Source organism: Halichoerus grypus, chromosome 5 (assembly GCF_964656455.1).
Source record: "Halichoerus grypus chromosome 5, mHalGry1.hap1.1, whole genome shotgun sequence".
NCBI classification, from domain to species: domain Eukaryota; kingdom Metazoa; phylum Chordata; class Mammalia; order Carnivora; family Phocidae; genus Halichoerus; species Halichoerus grypus.
This window is the reverse complement of record NC_135716.1, coordinates 124,453,573-124,478,593: the sequence shown is the minus strand read 5'-3', so window position 1 is coordinate 124,478,593 and position 25,021 is coordinate 124,453,573. Positions and strand designations below refer to the sequence as shown.

General features: G+C 37.1%; 1 protein-coding gene and 1 pseudogene across 8 annotated transcripts in view; one reads left to right on the top strand and one right to left on the bottom strand.

Annotated features, from left to right (window-relative positions):
• ZZZ3 (zinc finger ZZ-type containing 3) overlaps positions 1 to 25,021 on the bottom strand; it is a 110,808-nt gene that overhangs the window by 27,808 nt on the left and 57,979 nt on the right. The window lies entirely within an intron of this gene.
• Positions 19,003 to 19,734, top strand: LOC118549134 (ubiquitin-conjugating enzyme E2 C pseudogene; annotated as a pseudogene).

The window sequence follows — 25,021 nt, the reverse complement described above, 5'->3', positions numbered from 1 at the left end:
TCTGGGTATAGACAGAAAAATGTAAATACAGATTGTGGATTATATATTTCATTCTATCAATGCCAGACTACTGAGGTATAATAAGGTATTTAAGGTTATGCAAGAGAATATTCTTTTTTTTTCCCAGATTTTATTTGAGAGAGAGAGAGAGTACAGAGCGAGAGAGCGCACGAGTGGGGGGTGGGGGGAGAGAGAGAAGCAGGCTCCCCACTGAGCAGGGAGCCCGACGCGGGGCTCGATTCCAGGACGCTGGGATCATAACCTGAGCCGAAGGCAGACACTTAACCAGCTGAGCCACCCAGGCGCCCCAAAGAATATTCTTCTTTTTAGGAGATACATACTAAAGTAAAGGGTGATGAGTCTACAATATACTTTTAAATGTCTCAGCTTAAAAAATTAAAAAAGGGGGGAGCGCCTGGGTGGCTCAGTCATTAAGCGTCTGCCTTCGGCTCAGGTCATGATCCCAGGGTCCTGGGATCGAGCCCCACATCGGGCTCCCTGCTCAGAGGGAAGCCTGCTTCTCCCTCTCCCACTCCCCCCTGCTTGTGTTCAATCTCTCGCTGTGTCTCTATCAAATAAATAAATAAAATCTTAAAAAAATAAAAAAGTATATGGGATGGGAAGGAAGATGAGGGGAAAGGGAGAGAAGGAGAGAATATTACAAAATGTTAACAACTGATGAATTTAGCTGAAGGCGATACAGATGCTTACCATACTATTCTTCCAGCTTTTTAAACTTTTATGATTTCCTAAATAAAAACTGAGTAATGAAGAAGCAATTCATTACACTTTGCTACTGAAAAAGAACAGCTTGATTATCCTATGAACACTGAACTTAATTAAATAACACTGAAAAAAAAAACTAGAGGAAGTAAGGCAACATAAAAATAAATGTATTCAGGGACGCCTGGTGGCTCAGTGGGTTAAGTGTCCCACTCTTGATTTTTGGCTCAGGTCATGATCTCAAGAGTCATGAGATGAAGCCACATGTCAGGTTCCACGCTCAGCACAGAGTCTGCTTGAGATTCTCTCTCCCTTTCCCTCTGCCTCCCCCCCCACCCCACACTCTCTCTCAAATAAACAAATATTTTAAAATGTTTAAAAATGTATTCATTTAACTATACTGTACAAAGAAAAGGGAAAGGAGTATAGAAAAAACTTAAAAGCTAACCAATATGTTTTCACATGTATGCACGTGTACAAATGCACACATGTATGCACTGGTGAACAGGAGGAAGTAAGAGAAAAAAAGAGCAAGACATATGCTGGATATCATTTTCAACAGGATAAAACCATATAAAGTGAATCAGTTCTCAGGAATAACAATCAGGCAATTTTAAACAGCAATAAATTCCATCCTAACAATTTACCAGTGTAAAACAGTTTTGGGGGAAATGCTTCAATTTACTCTACACCATCATTTCAAATCATGTATGGTACTTCTACTTCCAGCAAAATACTGAGCTCAATATATACATGATTGAAGAGAAATTATTTTGATATGAGAACATACATATTTTAAAATCATCAATTTAGTAAAAGAAAAGCTGTATGATACTTTTTCTTTCTTCATGAAGGGTTTCAAACACTGAAACTGAAGAACAGCAAAAATTCAATAATTCATAAATGATTTCTCATTTACTATGAAAATCCAAAAGTCATTAAGATGATCAAAAAGCCTTTTATGATACTCTGTGTTAAGACAGAAATGAATACCTTAGCTTCTGATAATATGCCTTTCCAGGTATAATGATCAATTCTGTATTGAAAAATAACTAAAAATGCTGAATTAAAGACAAGTTAAGAAAAAAACCATGTACCTGTTTATTTTAAAATCATGGAAAAACTGATAAGATACTAAGACTTCTTGTATTAATAGGCCAAAATCTAAGTGAAGGCATAAACTGGACCATGTAAGTCTGGGCTCAATTTTCTGTACTTCACTTGCCCAGGAAACAGAAGACAAAGCCACTGAGGTAGGTAGTCTAATAAGAGATGCTCTTCCTTCAGAACCTCTCACTCCCATCCCATAGAAGAGTTGCTTTGTAGGCGCCCGGGTGGCTCAGTCGTTAAGCGTCTGCCTTCAGCTCAGGTCATGATCCCAGGGTCCCGGAATCAAGTCCCACATCGGGCTCCCTGCTCGGCAGGAAGCCTGCTTCTCCCTCTCCCACTCCCCCTGCTTGTGTTCCTGCTCTCGCTATCTCTCTGTCAAATAAATAAAATCTTTAAAAAAAAAAAAAGAAGAAGAAGAGTTGCTTTGGGACGGAGAAAAGGAGCAGATAAAAATGTCAACCACAAAAAGCTGTCACCATAAGACAGTCCAAATAATATTACCTGGGTGGCCTTAAACAACCAAAGCCACGACTACAGTTTAAAGCAGTGCTTCTGAACTGATGCACACACACCCATCCCCCACCAAGATACCCACAGAGGCAAATGCAATTTTCTCTGGAAGAATACATATTCATCCTAGGCCTCAAAGATAACCCATAAAGAATTTTCTAAAGAAAGTAAAGAGCACCTATTTAAAAATTACCAAGCATACAAAAAAGCAAGAGAGTAATAAAAGACAAGCTTGAAAACAGCTACAGGGAATAGGAAACTACAAAAACTAAGATGCTTTGAAAAGGAAGCAAATTCAAAAACATTTTTTAAGGATTTTATTTATTTATTTGACAGACAGAGATAGCAAGAGAGGGAACACAAGCAGAGAGAGAGTGAGAGGGAGAAGCAGGCTTCCCGCTGAACAGGGAGCCCGATGCGGGGCTCGATCCCAGGACCCTGGGATCATGACCTGAGCCGAAGGCAGACACTTAATGGCTGAGCCACCCAGGCACCCCGCAAATTCAAATTTTTAAGATATGATAATTAAAACTAAAAGCTCAATGGGGACAAATTTCCTCTTTCAGAAAATACAGATGATGTAAATTTAGAAGAACCCTTCATTGAAGACAAGCTGGAAAAAATATAAAAGCTCTTAAAAGTCGCAAAGAGCTAACAGACTCATGAGACGGTACCAAATTAAGATCCATGATAAGATGAAAACCAGAAAGTTAAAACATGTTTGGGGGCACTTTTGCCCTGGAGCAATTTATTGACTGGATTGAAGAGGAAGCTGAGCAGTGTTTCTGATAGCTTAAAATGATAGAAGATTAAAATTGGGAGTGTAGGGCCTACCAAAGGTAGAGGCTCTGGAAAACAAACCTAAGCTTTGGTCTTGGATCCTGGAGGACTACACCCTCGGAGTAAGGGTGAAAAGGAAGTAAACAGCCCTCTCAGAGTGGACTAGGATATCTCAGTTTGTAATTAACTAGTAAGACTGAAAATGCAGACACACCAAGACCCAGACATCCCATATGTAGTATATAACCTCAAGAAACTCTTGAATAGACATAATGGCATGTATTTACTGCAGACTTATTCATGATAATCCAAAACCAAAAACAACCCAAATGTCCACCTAAAAAAAAAACAACGAAGAGATAAACTGTGGTATAGATATACAGTGGAATACTATACAGCAATGAAAATGAAAGTACATCTATGTGTACCAACACAGATGACTATCACAAACATAATAAACCACAAAAGAGTATATGCAGTGTGGTTCAAAAACTAAACTTTATTATTTAGGGATACACACATAAGTAGTAAGACCTTTTAAAACAGCAAAGAAGGATTTTCACAAAAGTGAGATAATGGTTATCTCCAAGAAAAGTAAGGGAATGTAACTAAGGAACTATTCACAGAGGAGGACTTCTGGAGTACTATCCATATTGTGTATCTTAACCTGGATTGTGGTTAAACAATTACAGGCTGTTTGATTTCATAGTTATTCCGTATCTGCATGTCAATATTTCATTAGTATTACATGCATGAGATATTGCACTTTTTTTTTTTTTTTAAGATTTTTTATTTATTTATTTAACAGAGATAGAGAGAGAGCATAAGTAGGCAGAGTGGCAGACAGAGGGAGAGGGAGAAGCAGGCTTCCCACTGAGCAGGGAGCCCGATGCGGGGCTCGATCCCAGGACCCTGGAATCATGACCTGAGCCGAAGGCAGCTGCTTAACCAACTGAGCCACCCAGGCGCCCCGAGATATTGCACTTTTTTAAAGGGAAAGTTTTCTAGGAAGAAAATGTTACAGAGAGAACACTTCTACTTCTAGAACTTTAAGATTCACAGAGGAGTCCTGGTTCAAGTCCCAGCTCTATCAGCAACTAACCATGGGATGTTATTCAAGTCATTAAACCTTGGGCCTTGGCTTCCTCAGCTACAAAATGAGAAGAATGGACCAGATAAGTAATTCTAAAAGCTTTCTGCAAAGTAAAATATTCTATGATTATAAGCCATTTGTTCAATTCTGGTCATTCACTATATAATGCTAAGTGAAATAAGTCAGTCAGAGAAAGACAAATACCATATGCTTCCATTCATAGTGGAATTTAAGAAATAAACAAGCAAAGGAGTAAAAAAGAGAGACAGAGAGACAATCCAAGAAACAGACTCATAACTCTAATAGAGAATAAACTGATGGTTACCAGAGAGGATGTGAGTGGAGGGTGGATGCATGAAATAGGTGATGGGGATTAAGGAGTACACTTGTTGTGATGAGCACTGAGTAATGTACAGAATTGTTGAATCACTATATTGTACACCTGAAATTAATATAACACTGAATGTTAACTACACCGGAATTAAAATAAAATAAAAATAAAAAAAAAATTTTTTTTAAAATTCTGGTCATCATTATTTCACATTTTTTCTGAGTTAAAAATGGGCTCACTTAATACTGTATACATAAACACAGCATTAAGTCAATCTTTTCTTCATACAGAATCCTATTTGAGACCTGGGTTTATCAGCTCTGCCCATAGCAAGAAGTATGCCAAGTAACTGATCTAAGGGATAAGTTTCCCCTACTTCACAATGTCTACTCATGATACATTAATGGCTTTACTCTCACAAAGGTTACTTCCAAAATGAAATTATGTGAAATATAATGGCTATGGTTTATGAAGAAATTGGCTGTTCCGGCTGTGGGTCACTGAATAGTGTATTTCCTGAAGGCAAGCATTTTAAGGTGCACCTATGCCACTAGTTTTTAAGTATGTCTTATCTCATTTATTATATTGTGCGATCCCTGAAAGGAAGTCCATTTTTCTATTTCTTGTACTGTTCCATAGCACATTAAGATTCAAAAGAGACATAGAAAGTGCTCATAAAGATGAAAGCCAAAGATGAAAACAAAAACCGCAAAACAAAATATAAATAACTGAATAGTTATTTGGGTGACTTTTCAGTGGTTAAATGACTGTATACAGAACACTATTATAATGGTATGTATGCTCTTGTAAGTTTTTTAGGTATGCTAAAGATACATATAGCCTTGGTCCTTTTCCACATGTAAGACTTAGAGGGACAGATAAAAAGCATACTTACCAAGTTTATGGATGACATGAAGCTGAGAAGGATAGCAAATACTGTAGATGAAAAAAATCAGGATTAAAAAATAACAAGCAAGCTAGAATACTAGACAAGATGAAATTTAACCACATAAACAAAAATATGGTATTGAACTACAAAACAGGCAAACAAATACAGGATGGCATGAACTTGCCTTAACAAGCACAGAAAATTGTGAGCCTCCCAACTGATCCTAAGTTCAATTATGATGTTAAAGTGTGAAGTAGCTCCTCAAAAACATGTAATATTAGCTTAAACTTGTATGAACCCATTCAAACACTTACCAAGTATGCTCACTGTGTATATAGCACTAAGTCAGCCATTCTGAAGGATACAAGTATAATTAACATGCAATCCTACATCTTAATCATTACAATTAAGACAGTGTGCATGTGTATATTGGTAATTGCTTATTTAAATACTAAAAAACAAGGAAGCTTATAAAATTCCTAGTCAATTCCCAAAATCGACAAAAATTATAATGATTAATATACTGCAAGAGAAAAACATACATAGAATTTGACCAACCATGTTATAAACAAGTCATCATTCCTGGGAGCCACAAGCACTATTTCATAGAAGAAGTAAAAACCAAGTAAACACTGAAAATTTGTATATTTCAATAGAAAAGAAGGTTAAGATATTCCAGGTAGAATAAATAGTACAAGGAAAAGCACAATGGCAGGTTAAGTGCGACACACACTGAAATAATAGTGATAGTCTAGAGAAAATACATGAGGGGAAGTCGAGAACACAAAATAAAAATCTTTAAATGAAAGAACTATAGGTGCGCCTGGGTGGCTCAGTCGTTAAGTGTCTGCCTTCGGTTCAGGTCATGATCCCAGGGTCCTGGGACCAAGCCCCACATCGAGTTCCCTGCTCATCAGGAAGCCTGCTTCTCCCTCTCCCACTACCCCTGCTTGTGTTCCCTCTCCCACTGTGTCTCTCTCTGTTAAATAAATAAAATCTTTAAAAATAAATAAAATGGAAGAACTATAGATTCAACAGGACAAGAAATATGAGTTCTAGTCCCATTCTGAGAAGATCAAATAGATGAGCCTATCAGGCTTTCAGTCTCCTCTTCTACAAAATAAGAGTCTCTAAAATCACTTTCCATTTCCAGAATTCCCGGAGATACTGCTTGAGCACCTATATTTAAAAACAAAAACAAGGGGCGCCTGGGTGGCTCAGTTGGTTAAGCGACTGCCTTCGGCTCAGGTCATGATCCTGGAGTCCCGGGATCGAGTCCCGCATCGGGCTCCCTGCTCAGCAGGGAGTCTGCTTCTCCCTCTGGCCCTCCCCCCTCTCATGCTCACTCTCTCTATCTCATTCTCTCTCTCAAATAAATAAATAAAATCTTTAAAAAAACAAAAACAAAAACAAAAACAAAACTCCACAGATAATTCTGAAACATGTCCTTCATAAAGAAATACCATTCTAATGCAACAGGGAGCAGCTGCAACTTTTGAACCATGATGATATAAGAAAATCTTTGCATTTGGAAGGCTAATATGGCTGCAATGTGTTAAGATAAACTTGAGAAAATGGCAAAAGAAACCACAGAGAAAGCAATGTAGCCAATGTATAAGATTACATCCTGAACACCATGTTTAACACTGAAGTATACTCAGAAGTTGTTAACCAGCTAGGGTTCTGAAAAGCAGAAAAGTTAAAGAAATGTAGATGATCCAAGAGAACATATGAAAGTCTGCTATACAGAAAAAGGAAGAGACCTATTTCAAGTCACCTCAAAGTCAAACTCCCATCACTGAGCAGAAGTTCTAGGGAAGAATCTGAGGCTCAATAAAAGCAAAGATTTCATAAAGTGGTGAGTTCTCGGGGCGCCTGGGTGGCTCAGTCGTTAAGCGTCCGCCTTCGGCTCAGGTCATGATCCCAGGGTCCTGGGATCAAGCCCCGCCCTGGGCTCCCTGCTCGGTGGGAAGCCTGCTTCTCCCTCTCCCACTCCCCCTGCTTGTGTTCCCTCTCTCGCTGTGTCTCTGTCAAATAAATAAAATCTTAAAAAAAAAAAAAAATCACAAAGTAGTCAGTTCTCTGTCACTGTTAAGTTCAAATAGATACTGAATAATCACCATCAAAGGATACTGCAGAGGTATTATATTAGGTGGAAATCTGGACAAAACTTCTATCAAGGTCATTCCAAAACAAAGTTTCTAAGGATACTAGAAAAGAGCATTTAAAAATTAAATTTCTTCAGTCTGAAAGGTTATATATTATGATTCCAATTATATGACATTTTATAAAAGATAAAACTATAAAGGCAGTAAAAAGATCAGAAGTTTGGGGGAAGGCAGGAGGGCTGAACATGACACAAAAGTGATTTTTTTATATTAATGAAATTATTCTATATGATACTGTAATCTTGGATGCATACATTATGCATTTGTCAAACCCATAAAACTTTAAAGGACAAAAAATGAACCTTAAGGTATGCAAATTTAAAAAAATCATTTAGAAGTCAGGGGATCCTAAGAAGGAATATAAACTGATGCAAGATCTAACTGTATTATAAATCTCACTGAGAGGGTAAGAAGGAAAAGGTCCTGACCTAGGTAACTTTGGAGATGAGTGGCATCTCTAAGACTAAAGGCAAAAGGAATTGCACATAAGCACATATTCTAACTGATGTAGTTATTTCCCACAGGTGTAAGAGTTAACAATTCTAATACTGCTATATATTTATATTGGAATTAAACAATTAAATAAATGGGTGATAGATGGCCAAGTCTGCCAGTGCCGGATTGGGAATTTACAGATAAGCAAGGGGAGGAGCTAGAATGATCCAGTGGTAATATAAGGGATTAGAGGTAGAGTCAAAATATGAACTCATGTTTAGCTTAGTAGAGATGCAGATGATTATACATAGAAATATTTATGGAGGGGAGCCTGGGTGGCTCAGTCGGTTAGGCGTCTGCCTTTGGCTCAGGTCATGATCCCAGGGTCCTGGGATGGAGCCCCTTGTCTGGCTCCCTGCTCAGCGGGGAGCGTGCTTCTTCCTCTCCCTCTACTTGTGCTCTCTCACTCTCTATCAAATAAAATGAAATTTTAAAAATACATTTATGGTTATGTGTATATACACAGGTTAGTATACACACACAGACACAGAGACATACCAAAAATACACCACCTTGATGGGACATAGAGAGCTAACAAAGAAGTTCCCAATGGCCAAACAAAGTAGTACTAAATTATAACCCAAGGTATAAAAATAAATATTTAAGTCCACACTGATATAAAGAATTGAATGACGAAAGAAAAATCTCCCAAGCAGAATTCCAAATAATTTATGTAGACACTCTGCCCTCAAGGAGAGAGAACCTAACTCCCCACTCCTTAAGTATGTGCTGTGCAGAGTAACTTCCTTCCAAAAAATACAGTATAGAAAGGGTGAGGAAAAAAGAATACAGTGGAGAAACCTGAAAAATACTACCTCAGCCAAGTGATCAAATCAACATCAACAGCACTAAATCATAGTAATAGTATATACCCTTGGTATGATGTGATAAAAATGGCACTTAACCTCTGTGTTCTTCCTCCCCAAACCTTCAACCCCAGCCTAATCATGAGGAAAATATCAGACAAATTCCAATAAAGAATATTAATACCTGACCAGTACCCCTCAAAACTGCTTAGGTCATCAACAAGGAAAGTCTGAGAAACTGCCACAGTCAAGAGAAGCCTAAGGAGACATGAAAATTAAATCTAATTGGTATCCTAGATGGGATTTCAGAGCAGAAAAAAGATACTGCGTAAAAACTAATAAAGTATAGATTTTAGATAATAATGTAGTAATATTGATTCATTAATTATAATTAATATATCATACTAAGATAAGATACTAAAAATAGGGGAAATGGGGTAGGGTGTATAAGGGAATTCTGTAATATAGTCTTGATTTTTCTGTAAATCTAAAATTGTTCTTTAAAATACTATTATTTTTTTTAAGAGAGAGCAAGAGCTCTCACCTGTGCATGAGCAGGTGGGGTTGGAGAGCGCAGAGGGGCAGAGGGAGAGAATCTTAAGCAGGCTCCACAGGCTACATCTCATGACCCTGACACATCATGACCTGAACCGAAATCAAGACTCAGACGCTTAGCTGACTGAGCCACCCAGGTGCCCCTTTAAAAAAAAAAAAACTGTTTAGGGGCACCTGGGTGGCTCAGTCGGTTAAGCAGCTGCCTTCAGCTCAGGTCATGATCCTCGGATCCTGGGATCAAGCCCCCCCGTCAGGCTCCTTGCTCAGCAGGGACCCTGCTTCTCCCCCGCCTGCCGTTCCCCCTGCTTGTGCTTGCTCTCTCTCCCTCTCTCTCTGTGCCAAATAAATAAATGAAATCTTTTAAAAAAAAAATTTAAATAAAAAATTTAATTTTTTAAAATAAAAATTAAAATAAATCTTGCAGGGGTGCCGGGTGGCACAGTGGGTTAAGTGTCCGACTCTTGGTTTTGGCTTGGGTGGTGATCTCAGGGTCCTGAGATCGAGCCCTGCATTGGGCTCTAGGCTCAGCACACAATCTTCTTGAGACTCTCTCCCTCTCCCTCCGCTCCTACCCACCCCACCCCACCCCCTGCCCCAGCTCTCACTCTCCCCTCCCCCTCTAAAATAAGTAAATACTTTTAAAAGAGATTTTATTCATTTATTTGAGACCAGGAGAGAGTGAGAGAGAGAGAGAGAGAGAGAGAGCACAAACAGGGTGAGGGGCAGAGAGAGAAGAAGACTCCCTGCTGAGCAGAGAGCCTGATTGGGGGGCTGTCTCCTGGGACTCTGGATCATGACCCAAGCTGAAGGCAGACGCTTAACTGACTGAGCCACCCAGGCACCCCTAAATTAACGCATTTTTAATCAATCAATCAATCTTATAATCTTCCCTGTAGCCACTATTGCTTTGCTATTTAGAATAGCAAAAGGGAAAGTATGTAGTTGAGGTATGTATTTAAGTTGCAATATAAGAATTTAAGACAGCCCATCTAATTATGTTAAAAAAAATTTTATGTTAGCAAATTTACTGTCATTTACTCTGCTATCTCTGTTCAATATGAAAATCTGTTCAAAATACCTTTTTAGATATTATCTCTATTCTGCTTAAAAGTGGTAACTGCTAGGGGTGCCTGGGCGGCTCAGTCGGTTAAGTGTCTGCGCTCAGGTCATGATCTCAGGGTCCTGGGATGGAGCCCCGCACTGGGGAACCTGTTCAGTGGGGAGCCTGCTTCTCCCTCTCCCTCTGCCGCTCCCTTTGCTCGTCCTCTCTCACTCTTCCTGTTAAATAAATAAAATCTTAAAATAAAAAGTGGTAACTGCTAGAGCATTTCAAATGTAAAATCTTTGTCAAATAAATGTAATCTCCAGACCTCCTATGGTTACGCATCTTAAGTCCCTAAGTAAGCACAATTCTAGTCTTTTAACTTTAGTGCTTCAGCACAGTAGTGACATTAAAATACCATTATGCCTGGCATGGCAATATACTCCTAAAAAGTACATTCTGATGAGGAGGCTGGGGCGGGGGGAAGGGGAGGAAACAGTTAAGGACAATAGTTTCTTCAGTTTGGTATGATATATCAATCACTCATATATATATATATGTGTGTGTGTGTATATATATATATATATATAAAACAATTATTATAACAGTTATATCACAGTATTTATTAGACCAACATATTCACAGCACAGTGTACTTAAATAAGTGGTAAAAGTTTTTGTTTTTTTGTTTTTTTTTTTTAAGGTGTATAACCATCTGGTAACAGCTGGATTTATATAAAATTTTAAAATCACAAGGTGGAATAAAAATATTTTTTACCTCTTATATTGACACTACTACCTTATAATCTCATTATACTTGTACTACTATTAACTTTACTCTTTGTACAGCTATTGTTTACCTTAGTTGTACTCTTTTTATGAATATTTAGAGTATAATATATATATTATATATAATATTATTTATATATAATATATATTTATTTATATATTATATTAATTATATTTAATTATAATATTATATATAATATTATATAAATTATTCACATATATGATTATATTTTTGATCAAAAACCCTCTGAAACAGGTATTAGTACCACTTTATAGATGGCATAACCAAAACGTGGAAAGGTTAAATACTTGTAGATTCTTGCCAGGGTTTTTTCCATAATATGATTATTTACATATCCTAACTTACGTGAAATACTGAGCTTAGACTGTATACACTAGGAAAATCAGCCTATATCTAAAATTCAGAAATGATTGAAAACCTAAATGAAGCCTTAATTTCCTGCCTTATTTTTAAATAGCAGAATAGTAATAAAATTAGCCTATTTAACAATTCTTCCTATTCACCTACTAGTAAAAATACTAATTCAATAACAGAATGTAACAGAAGAATACCATTTTTTTCTTGAATGGACCATAAACAGGGTAAGCAGTATTTTAACTAAAACATTTGTCATTCATAATTAAAGAAGAATTCTGATAGCCTCAAACAATTATACAAAAACACTTGCCCCTTTCCAAGAAGTCTTCATTGTGTATTTTCTCAATATATATTTAACCCCCTGAAAGAAGTGTAATTTCTTTTTTTTTTTTTTAGATTTTATTTATTTATTTGATACTGAGAAAAAGAGCACAAACAGCAGAAGGGGCAGAGGGACAGGGAGCCTGATGCAGGGCTCGATCCCGGGACCCCAGGATCATGACCTGAGACAAAGGCAGACGCTTAACCAACTGAGCCACACAGAAGCCCCAAAACGTAATTTCTAATGTATTTCAAAGGGTATTTTCTTTTGCATAAAGGTTTCACCAACAATCCTGAAAATACGGTCAGGCCTCTATAACAAAAATTATCACTTTTCTCTTTTCAGAGTCTATCCTGGTACCTGGAAACTGGCAACTTATTCAACTTCCTCAAGAAATTTAGTTGTGAAGGGGAGAAAGTAAATAGAAAAATAGTTGAAAAAGTATATGGAGTATGATGATTTTTAAATCAGGAAAGACTGAAACATGTGTAAATGCTGATGGGAAAGGGCCCACTGGAAAGGTTGATTCTGAAAAATAAGAGTAATAACAAACAGAGCAAGGTTCCTAAAAGAAAGTTAAGAGGGAATGGAGCTCAACTCACTGCTGGAAGGCTTAGCCTCAGGTAGGAAAAAGAGATCCCTCCATTTACTTTAAGATTATTTATCATCATCATCACCATCATTTTGAATTGAAAATTTACTACTTATAAGGTATTATGCTCTTTACAACTGCTAGCAGCCCTATATATATTATTACTCTCTTTTTATAAATGAGGGAAGAAACTCTGAGGTTAAGTAACTTGCAAGGTTTCAAGTGGTAGATCTGAACCCAACTAAGCCTCTCTGCCTCCCAAAAGCATAATCAGTAGGCTACACTCTCACTCACAAACTATGGGTACAGATGCAGATAAGTATGTGGCAAGACGTTGACTGAGGTAGTTCTCCTCTGCTGCCTTTTATTTTCTCATGCAGCAGAAAGCAAGATCACCTGCGGAGTGAGGGCCTGGTGGCTTAGTAAGAGTTAAAAAGATCTTAAATAGTCACAAAGAAAAACTGATTAGGGAAATATGGCAGGTGCAGGCCACCCGAGAGGCTCCACTCTCTAACTGGAAATCATGAATTTATACTGGTACCAGTATGCAGAAGTATGTTTCTCTTCAGTAGGAACAAAGGAAAAGCAATGGGAGAGGGGAGGAAAAAATGTTGGCAAGTGAGCTATGTTCTTAAAGATCAGGCAATCTAAGCCAGGTAAGAAAAGGAGACAAGGGGGCGCCTGGGTGGCACAGTTGGTTGGGTGGTCAACTCTTCATTTCGGCTCAGGTTGTGATCTCAGGGTCGTGAAATTGAGCCCAGCATCAGGCTCCGTTCTCAGTGTGGAATCTGCTTGGGACTCTCTCTCCCTCTCCTCTACCCCTCCCCTGCTCGTGTGCATGCTCTCTCTCTCTTGCTCTCTCTCTCTCTCTCAAATAAATAAGTCTTAAAAAAAAAAAAAAAGGAGACAAGGACAGATAAAGGCAAATATACGAAAATTAGAGTTGTTAAAGGAATAAAAAACTTTGAGCATTCTTTCATGTATTTATTTTCCAATTATCAGTTGCCCACCTATTCTGCACCAATTACGAAAACAAAAGGAAAGGCATAATAAACAAATACACTGCAATCACATCTCGAGTGTTATGGAAAAGTAACAGCTTCATAAACATTCTCAAGATACTAAATAATTAACTGAGACACTAGAGATAGAAGAAAAATGTCCGATGGTGAAAGGGAGCAAAATAGTTGAAAGAAACAAAAGCAAGACTCGTGTACCTAAAATACGAATAGGGATGGAAATGGGGTAGTAGTTTAAAATGTGTTTCTCCTGGGGAAAGGGACCAAACCAAATCTAACTTATCTTTATAATATGTGTGTCTAAGACTAGGCGAAGCCTATAGTAAGTACTCAACAGATGTTTGCTGAATTGAATTAAGCCAGAGCAAGAAACAGGAGCCCAGATTACAAGTCTGCTGACTGATAAAAATTATTTCAAAGGATCGTTATTACTGAAGCAACAGCTTTAAGCAAAGGTAACTACCCTAGCACTGAAATACTTATTAGGAAGTCCTAATTTACTGTTCTAGTGACCAACTAGAATTTCACCTACTCTTAAGAACACTTAATAAGTCAAAATAGATGCAGGTCTTAAACCATTATTTTTTATATGATTACAAGCATGATTAACAAGCTACTGTAATTTTTTCACTCTAAGGTAGTTTTAAATTAATTAGTTAAACCTGGGACTCTGAACAGACATATAAATTACTATGTCTAGAAATGAAAAAATAATTTCTCAAAACCAGAACCACCGATTTCTTCAAGAGCCTGCCAATTTAAGTTTCTGCTAGCCTATTAAGACATTAGAAAATCATTTTGTAAGAATAATGCCTATTTTCAAATTAATCATCACAAAAGTCATATAATGTGAGTTTGCATTTTGTTGTAGTCTTCAAATGGTACTGCATATTAACTGAATTCCTCCAGAAAGCTGAAAGATTTCAATCATTTCTCATAATCAAAGAAATGATAGGGGCACCTGGTGGCTCAGTCAGTTGGGCGGCCGACTCTTGATTTTGGCTCAGGTCATGCAATTTCAGTCATGAGATCATGATCTCAGGTTGTAAGATGGAGCCCCGCATCAGGCTCTGCACTTAGCAGAATCTGCTTTTCTCCCTGTCCCTCTTCCTCTCCCCACACACACTCTCTCTCAAATAAATCTTAAAAAAAAAAAATCAAAGAAATGATGGAAGATGTTCTCAAGGACCTATCTCTACTATGTCCTATCTTTCCCTCAATATCACCTTCCTCCAGACAAATTTCTCTTTCATCCCACAAAATGTAGGGTCATGGGAGTCTCTTAAAGGTGGAAGAGAAAGTCTGTACAGACATATTTTCTCAAAGCGGTCTAAGGACCACCTACATCCATATTCCCTAGATGCATGTTAAAAACATAGGTGCCTGGGGGCACCTGGCTGGCTCAGTCAGTTGCGTGTCCGACTCTTGGTTTTAGCTAGCATCAGGATCTCAGGATGGTGGGATGGAGCCCGTCATGGGGCTCCACACTCAGGAGGGAGTCTGCTTGGGATTTTCTCTCTCTCCCTCTGCCCTTCTCCTCTCCTCAACCCCCGCCCCCCCGCACACAAACACACGCACTCTCTAATATAAATACATAAATAAAGTCTTTAAAAAAAAAAAAAAATCTAGGTGCCTTGTCTATCCCAAATCTACTAAAACAATCTCTAAATGTAGGCCCAGGAATCTTTTAAACATTTTAAAGAAGACAAGGTAAGTTTTACATGGTTTTAAGTTTCAAAGAGTTTCTTCTAAAAAAAAAAGGGAAAAAAAAGGAAAATATTTCAAATCTAAGATCTTATTTCTAACAACCTAGAAACAAAAAAAATCAAAATATCAAGCACCCAAATCCTCTAAATTACCCAAAGTATGAAATATTCATGCAAATATATAAGTACTGATAGTTTCCTTAAAGTTGCAAAACACTTATAAAATACTTGAACAAGGGGTGCCTGGGTGGCTCAGATGGTTAAGCTTCTGCCTTCGGCTCAGGTCATGATCCCGGGGTCCTGGGATCAAGCCCCACATTGGGCTCCTTTCTCAGCGGGGAGCCTGCTTCTCCCTCTCCCTCTGCCTCTCTCCCCCGCTCATGCTCTCTCTCTCCCTCTCTGTATCTCTGTGTCTCAAGTGAATAAATAAAATCTTTTTTTAAAAAAAAATACTTGAACAAAATGTAAACTACACAAGATTTTCAAAAAGAACCAGTCATTTACATTTTTAGCCCCTTGTTATGGCTTATACTATGAAGTCAGAATATTAGGCCTATAATAAATTTCAGAACAGAAAAAGCTTTAAAGAATCATATTCAAAACTAATGAAAATTTACTCACCAATAAAGTATGACATTGTAAATTTTTTTCTCAAACTCTACAGCAAATTTAACCAAAATGTTAGTTTTTATGAAGTTTGAGACTTTCATTTTTCCAATATCAGACTCTGAATGGGGAAGGTGGGGGACAGGGACAAACGATGACCTAGAACCTTGATGATCTTGGCAAACACTTTTTCTTACCAGCTTAATTAATGTTTCATAAGCATTTATCATCATTTCACACTGACCTTCAAGTGCTGATGATGCCTAACATTTCATATTTCTTTCTTTTGACAAAATGAAAACTTCCAGAAAAATAAATAAATCTGAGAGTACTGGACACATAAAAATATTGACGACCTTGCAATAATTACATATAATACCCATTTTATTAAAGTAGGTGACCTATCTGTTCATTTATCTCCAGCAACTAGCACTCCACTAGCATGAAGAAGGCACTCAACAGACACTTGCTGAATTAGTAAATATCAACTGACACAAATCTATCTCACAGATGGATTAGATCATTTAAAATTCTTAGAAAGTTTTTCAAAAAAAAATGTTTTAACTGATTCTAAACTACTTTAAGAACAAATTATTCTATAACATTTAATAATTAAAAATAATTAACCAAAAAATTTAAATTGCTCCTACAAAATATATTTGTTGGCTCTCACTGAATATTTATATATTATGAAGAGTGAAGAAAACTGTATATGATAATTTACAAAGCCTTATTAGTTACTCTTCAAAATATATGACCAAATTAATAAAAATATGATCAAAGTACAACATATTTCTGTAAAACCACTTCTCACATCTGCTATTTGGACTGGACCTTTGAAATTCTGGGCCATCTAATGGCCTATAAACAATATAAGCATTTCTTATTATTGTTGTAGATTTAGAATAGAGTTATGCTTAATAAATGCCAGAACACATCTTATTAGATTCCAAATTAAAGATTAGTGCTCACTTTAAAGGGGCAAAATGAGAAAAAAGGAAAATACATATGCAAAATTTAGAAGTTTTTCCCCTAATAATAAATAAATTTATAACAAAAATGTTTTAATAGAAAAACCAATCTGAAATTTCCCTTAAGTTGAATCATTTAAAAAAAAAAAAAAGAAAGAAATTTAGTCTCGGCATTAAATGCTTTGGATGGGTTCTAAAACTATTCTATAAGGTTTCCAAACCTGACTGAATATTAGAATCACTTAGAGAGGTTTAAAATAGAGACAGAGAGATAAATGAGGCTGCACAGGCTATTTAAATCAGAATCTCTAGGGCAAAGCTAGGCATTCATATATTTTTAAAACATTCTAAGTGATTCTAATGTGCAGCCACAATTGAGAATCACTATGCTATGTCAATCCTATAAGGAAATAAAGAGTCATTAGGAATTACCAATATTAGAAAAGACATTGCTACTCACAATTGAGCTAAGTGAATGAAATTAACTGTTAACAACTGACAGGCAAAGATAATGTATAACTGCAATATAATTTTTAAAAATTATCCGTGAGCTAAATGTTTTAAATCTTCATAAATCAAGAAAGCAAACAGTCTGCACCATGTATCAGAAGTAATATTTCTAGTAAGATATGTGAGAACAGGCAACTCAACATCCTCTTATGTTCCGCACCCATTCCCTGGATCACTAACCTTGCTTTTTGCTTTTGAATGTAAATGAATTAAGGTTTTTGAACATCTCAAAAAATTTCAGTAAGTATTTGATAGTATGAGCCCTCACTCTCTTTATACTTAAACATCTTCCTATGCCTCCTATTTTGTTTCTGGTAAAAAAATAATAATAATAATAGTAATGTTTGCCTCTGTTTAAATTATACACACACAATTTTAATTAACTACAAACTATAAGAGAAAAATTTTTACTTATACTGATTTGACTGAAAAACTTCTAAAGGCAAAGTACAATCTGGTTAGGAAAAATAAGCCTGCATGTTAAAAATAGAAACATCATTTATTTTTCATAACTAAGAGAAAAAATTACCTGTGCCACGAAAATCAGTATTTACAGAGTGTGTCCTTATATAAACTATTTAAAATGTTCAATGATCTTTACTTTTACCACTTCTTTGGTTATAGTTGGCACATTCACCTTCAATAAATCGTTAAAATATCATCTAGCTGCTGTTAACTTACTGGTCTTTAGCACTAACCACAAAATCCCTAACATAATAGCATGTAGAGATAACTCTTCCATTTCCAGAGAAATGTTAGTATAACTGACATTTCTCTTAAACTAGAAGTTCATTTTCACTTGCATTTAGAGAAGTTAATACTTTCAAATCCTAACCATCGAATGAACTTGTGATGACCAGATCTTAACATAATACTTGAATTTTATTAGAATCAAGAGAAATAAAACTTATTCTCTACTACTATTCCACTCCTTTAAAAAGAAAAAAAAGACACCTATCTTTAAATCCTGCTTCCCAGCTGTGTAGAATTAGTTTTTCTTAGTATGTATATGAGTGGGTGGAGATTGAGGAACCACAGTGGTTCATCTCTAGTGTTGATGTTCAGCATGAGGAAGAGAGAACAGGTAGACTTTTTGAAAGAGGAAATGAAATGAAATGTTTTATTAGAATAAAATAAAAACATCCAGGAAAGGACCTTTCTCTTTCATCCTGTTTTCCTCTATTCCTTGCTGCACTTCCTAACCGCATAGGAACACATACCAAGAGTCTTACTCCTATCTGATATACCAAAGAGGGTACAGCCTACAGACTGACTGCTTATTTCAATACTGAATACACATTAAATTTCTAAAAAATTAGAAACCAGGACCTCCTTCAGTACATTTTACAATCCATTTTTAACATATCAAAAATTTCAAAGGGTCCTTAGACTGAACACCACAATAACTCAACAAATATGAAAGAAGCAGTTAAATCGCTGTAGGGGTGACTCTAATGCATAGACTCCATGACACCTTTTTTAAAATACAGGAAGCCCTGCTCCATCCCTGCATGACCCGGGTGGCCTCCCAGAACAGTGTCCCAGCCGCCACCCACAAAGGAGTCGAGCCCAGCAGGGGCGCTGCGCAGGGCCCCGTGGGCAAGAGGCTACAGCAGGAGCTGATGACCTTCATGATGTCTGTGACACAGGAATTTCTGCCTTCCCTGAATCAGACCACCTTTTCAAATGGTGCACCTGGCTCGGTATATGAAGACCTGAGGTACACGCTCTCCCTGGAGTTTGCCAGGGGCTACCCTTACAGTGCACCCACACGGTGAAGTTCCTCACACCCTGCTACCACCCCAGCATGGACACCCAGGGGAACATCTGCCTGGGCATCCTGAAGGGCAAGTGGTCTACCCTGTATGATGGCAGGACCATCCTGCTGTCCATCCAGAGCCTGCTAGGAGAACCCAACATCGATAGCCCTTTGAACACACATGCTGCCGAGCTCTGGAAAAACCCCACAGCCTCTAAGAAGTATCTGCAAGAAACCTACTCAAATCAGGTCTCCAGCCAAGATCCTGGACTGTCTAGCCTCTCTCCTTGTGTTGCCTTTTTATTTTTTCTTTAGATGGTCTGTCCTTTTTTTCATTCCTGTCTAGGACTCTGTAGCTTAAGCTGTGGTGTCATTTTTGTTCTGTTTCTGTTTTTTAAATTAAGTCTCTGGTTGAGCCCTTGTGATGAATATATTAAACAAATACACTGGATTTTTTTCAAAAAATAAAAAATAAAATACAGTAAGCCCTACAAAAAACAGCTACAAACAATAAACAGAATTTTTTTAAAATGTGTATCTCAACTAAGATCTTCCAGGAATATACATACTGACTAAAGACAATGGCACTAATAAATACAAAATATTTTTAAATGTGTTTTTCAAGCGTGTAGATTGCTACCTAGTAAGATTTAAACATAACTCTTCAATTATTAAGCCACTGAATGTTTCTGACAAAAGCTTCAAGACACATCCAATGGTGTAAAAGGAGCTAGAGTGTATAACAAGTACAGGCACCACAGAATTATAGAATATTAGAGCTGGAAGGTGCCACCTCAAAGACAGGTACAACCTCCTCATCTCACAACTGAAGAAATGAAGTTCAAGGAGACTAAGGGACTTCATGACTGGCCAGCTAAGTAAGGGCTGAGGACCATGCCAATGCCTCAGGGACTCCATGATTGGCCAGCTAAGTAAGGGCTGAGAACCATGCCAATGCCTCCTGATTCGACAACTAGTGCTCTTCCCTCCTTAACACCACGGAAAATGAAGATCTGGGGATGGCGAGGTTCTTTTTTAAATCCCTTAATATATCTTTATGAGAATTAAATTTTATATGTTTGATTTTTTTAATATTTTCTAGTTACATAACAAAGACCAAAAAATGTAAATCATGAAAAGAAATAAGGTCCCCATAATTCCAACATCAAAAAATAGTTATCACTTTTTTTAATCTTTTGGGTCAAATAAATTTTATTTTAATTTTTTTTAAGGATTTTATTTATTTATTTGACAGAGAGAGACACAGCAAGAGAGGGAACACAAGCAGGGGGAGTGGGAGAGGCAGAAGCAGGCTTCCCGCCAAGCAGGGAGCCCGATGCGGGGCTCGATCCCAGGACCCTGAGATCATGACCTGAGGTGAAGGCAGACGCCTAATGACTGAGCCATCCAGGCACCCCCTGGGGTAAAATAAATTTTAATAAGGTATTATATACTATAACTCAAAAGGCAGGTGAATATATTACTGAGAAATTTCTTATTCCATGATAAAACACTTCACTATTCTAAAGAAAGCTTCATTTCTGAAAGAGCTTTGAAAAGATTTATAACAAGGGAATTAATTATGCAAAAAAATTCTTTGCTTTAAAAATTACCAACATTGGGGCGCCTGGGTGGCTCAGATGGTTAAGCGTCTGCCTTCGGCTCAGGTCATGATCCCAGGGTCCTGGAATCGAGCCCCACATCGGGCTCCTGGCTCAGCAAGGAGCCTGCTTCTTCTTCCTCTCCCTCTGCCTCTCCCCCTGCTCATGCTTTCTCTCTCTCTCTATCTCTGTGTCTCAAATGAATAAATAAAATCTTAAAAAAAAAAATTTTTTTTAAATAAAAATTACCAACATTATCCTTTAGAAACCTTTAAAAGCCAAATAAAACCTTTAAGATTATTTCATTTACCAAAAAAAGGGTTTTTTAAAAAGATTTTATTTATTTATTTGACAGAGAGATAGAGAGCGAGCACAAGTAGGCAGAGCGGCAGGCAGAGGGAGAGGGAGAAGCAGGCTCCCTGTCAAGCAGGGAGCCCAACACGGGACTCGATCCCAGGACCCGGGATCATGACCTGAGCCGAAGGCAGACACTTAACTGACTGAGCCACCCAGGCGCCCCACAAAAAAAGTTTATAAAAACATCTACTACATGAAATAAAATATCAAGCATGGCAAATATTTTTATATGGCCCAAAAGGTCTCTGCTTATGTATGCATTAAAAATACAGAAGGGCCACCACATACCAATTAGATTGGTTAAAATTTAAAAACCTGACAATACCAAATTCTGCTGAGGATAGATACAGAGCAACAGAACTCTCATTCATTACTGATGGGAATACAAAATGGTACAGCTACTTTGGAAGACAGCATGGCAGTTTCTTACAAAACTAAACATACTCTTACCATAAGATCTAGAAAGTACAAATTTAGGTATACTCTCAACTGATTTGAAAACCTACGTCTACACAAAACCTGCAAATGCAAATGTTTATAGTAGTCTTATTTATAATCACCAAAATCTGGAAACAATCAACATGTCCTCCAATAGGTAAACAAACTATGACATATCCATAAAATGGAATATTATGCAGAAATAAAATGACATGGACAATTAGTATAATACCTCTGCTACTTCTACTCATTTTACATACAACTGGTCAAGAATACAGTTGGACCCAAAACAACAAATGGTCTATGATGGGCATCTTCTGACAGCCTACACTGCCCAATAACCTCTTTTCTGGAAGACATCCTTCCAAAAAGCATTGGCCAAAACAGACTTTGCTTCCCCCACCTCCAACTGTTAACTCTACCCATGACCAATGATAATTTTGCAAGGGATGAAAACCTGACTCAGGGGAGTCGATCTAGTGTACAGTCATTAACCAGGCTTTTGTTACAGAATGTGAAGAGGATCTGAGAAGAAAGGTAAAGTAGAAAGTTGGGGCCAGAGCAAGAACAGTGGAAAGTCACTGCTGTTTGCAAACTGAAAATATGCGGGGAAAGTGAGCAGAAAACGTCAGTAAAAAGAGAACCAGTCTGTACTGCATAAATTGAAGCACAGGTAAGAGAGTATCATCTTAAATACCAAAAGGTTATAATTTCACAAGGCCTGGCCAGGCTTTATTTCCTGACCTTGAATATTCATAAGATTGCCTACTATTTATTTAAAATAAGCCTTTTTTATATTTGATATACTTTGAATGGGTTTTCAGATTCCTGCAACCAACAAACTCTTACTAAACAAGCTCTAACTACCTTGACTTTGTTTATCCCCCTTGCTAGTTTTATAAGTTTTTTGTTTTTGTTTTTTTTTATTTATTTGACAGAGAAAGACACAGCGAGAGAGGGAACACAAGCAGGAGGAGTGGGAGAGGGAGAAGCAGGCTTCCCGCCAAGCAGGGAGCCCAATGAGGGGCTCAATCCCAGGACTCTGGGATCATGACCCGAGCCGAAGGCAGACGCCCAACGACTTAGCCACACAGGCGCCCCTCCCCTTGCTAGTTTTAAATAACCTACAGTTCCTTACTGTTACTGGGTTTTAATAACCTTGTATTCAAATTGAATACCATTTGAAGTACCACACAAAGGTTTTCACAGAGAATTGTTTAAAGAGTATGTCAGTATTTTTTTAATCCACATATTTATAACCTTCAAAAAATTGTGTTTTTTTCTTCCCTAAAGACTCTAGATTTCTTGTGGTAAGAAACCCTAAAAGATATCTTTTCAACTGGTTCCTAGTACCTGTTTTTCTAAATCTATTCAATAAAATTCCTGAGTTCCCTCAAGAATTCAGGAAGATGAATGCAGCTAACTGTATTGTAGTCAGTATCATAAAAGTTGCACAATAATCTAGAAAAAATCCTGACTACCAGTCAGATCAAGATTTACATATTTTCCCTACTCTAGAGTTTTAGATTACCTATTCTAAGAAACAATACACTGTAACATGTAAAAAGTTCCCCTTCTACTCTAAAATTGCAAATACATAACAATTTCACATAAGAGAGACAAGCCAGTAATCTCTAGTTATAAACTAATACTCTGCCAGGCAACATACCTCAAATATAGCCAAACTATGTATCTCTCAAGCTATCAGTATATAATCATTTTACAATAACTTCAAAGATACAGGATATGCCTTGTATTTTTCATTATTTCTAGCTTCTACTCAAAATTATGAGGTTATACAGAAAAAGCAGAGTAATATCCTCTATTGAAAATCTTTAAGTAGGACAGACACATAAATAGATAGGGACACACATTTTCTTTCAAGTCCTTCAATAAAGATAACCCCAACCAAATTCTTATCATTCTGTATAGCTTTCTAAAGCCTACCAGCAAAACTCTGGATTGTAAAAATATATTTGAAACTGTACAAAACATTCTGATCATACCAAACTTGTAAATTTATTTTATAATACAATGACTTCCTCTCTTTGGGGTCTGGTATTAACAAGTGAGCTTACATTTTTCATACAGCCATATAAAAACATTTATCTCACCACCTGAAAATGTGGTCAGACAACCAAACTAATCAAGAGATACACCCTTCTTTCCCATGTCCCCCACCATCCCAATATCTCTCTGTAATTCCTGAGTTAACTCTGTGAATGATTGTGTAGTTTATTCAACATTTCTTTTGAAAACTTAAAATCTAGTTTTTAAGTAAAAAAAGGAAATCATTACCAGTACTAAATTTTATAAATTATAAATTCAGAGTATTAAAAGTGAAACTAATGGCATAAAAAAAATCTCTATCAAAAGCATACTAAATTTTTCTCTGACATTTTCAAAGCAGCATAAGGCTAGACATTTCTCCAATGATACATCAACCAACTAGAAAGATATGGTTCCTTCAAAGAGCTTGAGGTCTACTGTACATGTTGCTATGATAGAGCACACAAGGAGCAATCAGTCAATCTTGGGAAGATTGGAAAGATTTCTCAGAGTATATGATGTCTAAATTTAAACATCCTTCTCCCTTTGCAGACAGAGAAAGGAAGATAACCAGGGAGACAGGGGTAAGGGTGGACTAGAGCAGGTGGTCAGGCATATGAGAAAGCCTCAAGTAAAAGAACATAATAATCAAGGAACTGACGGTTTAATCTGTTTAGAATATAGAGAGCTAGAATATAGAGAATAAAGAGAATGTTTAAAAATCATGCAATAGTTCATTTTAAAGAATAGATTTTATTCTAAAAACATTTACTCCAGCTACAGTATAGGAGTCCATTGAGGAAATAGTATACTAGCACCACAGAAAGCAATTAAGGAAGCATTTCCAGTAATCAAGAAGACAGTGTGTCAACAAGGGGCGCCTGGGTGGCTCAGTCGGTTAAGCATCTGACTATTGATTTCAGTTCAGGTCTTGATCTCAGGGTAGTAGGTTCAGGCCCTGCATTGAGCTCCACACTGGGTGGGGAGCCTACTTTAGAAAAAAAAAAAAGTGGCAATGAGAATAAATAAAGCTGAATCAGTAACACTGGTGGACGAGGGGCTGTAGTGAAGAAGTAACTGATGATTACTCCCGTTTTTCTAGACTGGGCAAGTGAAAGAAACTACCAATTAAGGAAAAAGATAGTGTTAAATATTGGATGTACGTGAAGCAAGCAATGGTTAAGTTCAATTTTAGACATGTTCCACTGAGTGTATTGTGGGGAAGGCAAATGGATATATCTATTGTAAGCAGTCTGAAGCTCAAGAATAATCTGATTGGATATATACATTTGGAAATCCATCAATAGAGATGGTAATTTAAGCCACAACAGTGTGTGAAAATATCAATAGACAGCATACAAAATAAGAAGAAAGTCAATAACTAAAGCATGAGCAGTACCAAAAGAGGAAGGGCAAAGAAAG